At 37.5% G+C, this 3,302-nt stretch overlaps 1 protein-coding gene across 2 annotated transcripts in view; it reads right to left on the reverse strand.

The window, feature by feature from the left end:
- ATP7A (ATPase copper transporting alpha) overlaps window positions 1-3,302 on the reverse strand; it is a 27,917-nt gene that overhangs the window by 24,489 nt on the left and 126 nt on the right. The window contains exon 1 of one of the 2 annotated variants that reach the window (XM_026848495.1): window positions 2,987-3,204. The exons of the other annotated variant lie outside the window; for it this stretch is intronic. The gene's annotated coding sequence lies outside the window, so the exon portion shown is untranslated. Of the gene's footprint in view, window positions 1-2,986; window positions 3,205-3,302 lie in introns of those variants that run through there. 2 annotated transcript variants of the gene reach the window in all.

A 3,302-nucleotide genomic window follows, 5' to 3' on the forward strand; every position in this document is an offset into this window, starting at 1 on the left:
CCAAAAAGTTTGTATATATAATGCTGCATATGTACACGTCTATATTTATACACATTAGCTCAAAAGAGAACCTCACTGTACAAGGGACAGTTATGCTTCTGGCAGGATGCAGCTGAAACAATCTATGAATCTAAAACTTCTGTAGTATCTAAGAAGCTTTCTATGTGACCAACCTATATTTTATAAACTGACACTGAAGACCTCAATTATTACCACTGACTGCAAGGCAAATGACTGCTAATAAATAACTTGTAATTCAAAGTTATCATGGACATAATCTTTTAAGTGAGATGCTATCTAAGTTATAGATCACACACTGTTTTAGAGAAGAATAACAGCTTTATTTTTAACCAATGCATTATTCCATCTATAAACCACCATCATCAATTAGTAAAGAATTTTTGGATTTGACAATGCAAGCAAATGGCAGCCCCCCCTCCCCCGTTTAATCTAACAGCTATGTATTCAGAATACAAGAAACCAAAAGGCTTCAATTCAACTACTGCTGGTTTGGAACATCATCTAAAGCAGCTTCATCTTATGCTGAGCCCTGGCTTTGAATAAACTTTGTAAAAGTTTTTTGTACTTTCTACTATACTATTTACTGCTTAATACTTTTAGAAACTGCCACTTTCTATTCTTTTGTTGCTTTCACCTGTATTTTGCAGTACAAAGGCAGTAGTACTTCCATGTTTGTATATTAACACCATCAATGAAGCAGCAGAGCCCTAGAAATTATCTGTCTCTGCAACAGTGCAGAACCAAACATGGTAGACTAGATCTGGTGGAGCAATGCTCAGTGACAGAACAGGAGGTGTACAAAGTATAATTAAAACCACAACAGTATCTGGGAATAGGCTTAAGTCCTTGTATGCTTTTTTCAGGCTTAAAGCTTGGGTTGCATATGTGCAAATCCAAGCATTTAGTTTTCTTGAAGAAAGTCAACTAGTGTTTCTATTAAGTGAATGACACAACAGAAATAATTTTTACTTCCAACAGCAATTTCTTCCTATGGAAAAAAAAATTAAAGAGTGATCCAGCACAAAATGACTGAGAAACTCAGATTCAAAGCAGGGTTTTTTGATGTGCTAACAGCAGTCTTTGTTAGTAAAATATCTGAAGCAATATAAGGTTTAATGAAATTAAAGCTAAGTCATTCCAAGCTCACACGACCAAAAAAAACCCAAACCAACCCCCAAATATGAGCAATGCGAAAAGGAAGCTACAACACTGTTAAAAACCCAGACTCCCACTTTACCCCACAAATCACACTTGAGTGCTTCTAGTATCCGAGCTAACCCAGGCATCACAGTGTAACCTGTGCACCACAAACATGCTTTGTGCCTATTCTCGGATGAGTAGGGATACGTAACTGAGAAGCACACAATGTTTCTGGCTAAGTGTACAACTTCAGTTTTCTACATACAACTATCTTGAATTAATAGCTGTTGATATCAGGAGGTCAAAGCTAGGCAAAAAAAACAACCAACCAACCAACAAACCCCACACAAACGCCAGAAACAGAATCTGTCAGATTTAACTACAGCCTTTGCACTTTTATTAGATTTCTAAATGGTTGAGTCCTACTTTGTAGCTCGCTTGATTTACAGCAGCAGAACTATAAATTTCTAGTTATATTAAATGGAAAAAAAAGTAACTGTCCCTAATAGTCTGCAAAGACATATGAAAGAGCAAAGGACAGCATGAAACGAAAAAGCTGTATCATCTCATCCATCTCATTCTTGAGCTTTTAAGAGTCCTAGAGAATCATCCAATACAAAAGAACAAGGTTTTATTATGTTCGTTGGCAAACAGGCATATTTGAAAGTATGACTAGATATACGAGGCTTAATCATTGAGGGAGAAGCTGCACATCTATAAGAAGTATGTCACAGACATGATACTCTAAATAGGTTGTAATTTATGTTGCTCAAGACTTAAAGAAAGTCTTGCTTCATCAGCAGACTATGTAAATTGCTCTGAGGGACTTTATTTCCATACAAGATAGATGAAAAAAAAAAAGTAAACATTGAAAATACAAGTTTTATAATACCTGAGACAAGTTCTCACAATTCCTTTTACTTGTTCATGTCCTTCCACTACCTCTTCAAGTCAGATTTTGGAGAACATGAATGTTCTCCTACAAGAATTGCAGAAAATATTAGGAACAGAATATAATTTATAAACCCTTGTTAAGTGAGCATACTAAGGCCGAGCTGGGCTCCTCATTCTTGAGCTTACTCTCAAAATACAAGGCAGAACAATGCAGAATGCATTATACAAGTGAAACAATAAATAACAAACCACTAAATGACATGCAATGCTAGCTTTTACTTTCCAGGTTAACCATCTGGGAAGAAAAAAAGCTTCATGTCGCTTTCTCTACAACAAAATACACTGTAATTATTAATGTCTGATCAAATGGCGTTTGTGCTCATACAGTGCACTGCAATACACACAACTAACATTACCAAACTGAAGAAGTTATTTCTTGGTCCATTTACATCCATGAATACAATTCAACAAGTATTTAAATATAGAAATGCAATCTTTGGTGACTGTATAAAAGATTTTAAGGAACTTTACACTAGCAATAATTATGTGTCATTTCCAGAACCTAGATACAGACAGGCAATAGTTAAGCTGGGTATAGTTAAACTGGGTATGGTCTTGCTCATTTCCATGAGATTTTACCCCAAAGCATCATAAACAACTAGTTGCCCTCTTCCAGAATATTTACAATAGTTTTTCAATGGAAGCATTGGAAAAATGTACTTGTGCACAGAGTGGTGCCATCAAAAGGCAAAACGTTAAGTAAGATGTGTCAGAGGTAGGCAACAAGTTAAGCAGCTCAGATTTGAAAAAAAGGGACCCTGGAGTAGAGGCTCAGTGACTTGTACATTCAAATCCATAACAAATCTTTCTCCAAAGATTACTAATAGTAGAAGAGGTACTTTTTCAAGTCCATCAGTGAGTGCGCACTTACTGTACGCCACGAAGCACCGAGATCTCACATGCAGATGTGCACTGACAAGAGCAGCCTGTTATGCTTCCTTTCAGCTCCCCCGTTTGATACTACTCAACCTGTTGGCATCGGCTGCATCCCAAAGGAATCGCAGGAGTGTTTTTGTGACTCCCAGTCTGCCGAGCACTGGGAGAAAAAGAACGAAAGCAAAAGCAGTTTGCAGAGAAGCGGCAGAGCAGGAAATACCGTTTTGGCTTCAGAGCTGTGTTTTGGTGACAGAGTCCTCGTTAGGTCTGTCCGCTTCTGAAACGCCGAGTCCCCTCCGCACCCACCGTAC

This window comes from Athene cunicularia (genome assembly GCF_003259725.1).
Source record: "Athene cunicularia isolate RWA chromosome 4 unlocalized genomic scaffold, athCun1 chr4_part3, whole genome shotgun sequence".
Classification (NCBI taxonomy): domain Eukaryota; kingdom Metazoa; phylum Chordata; class Aves; order Strigiformes; family Strigidae; genus Athene; species Athene cunicularia.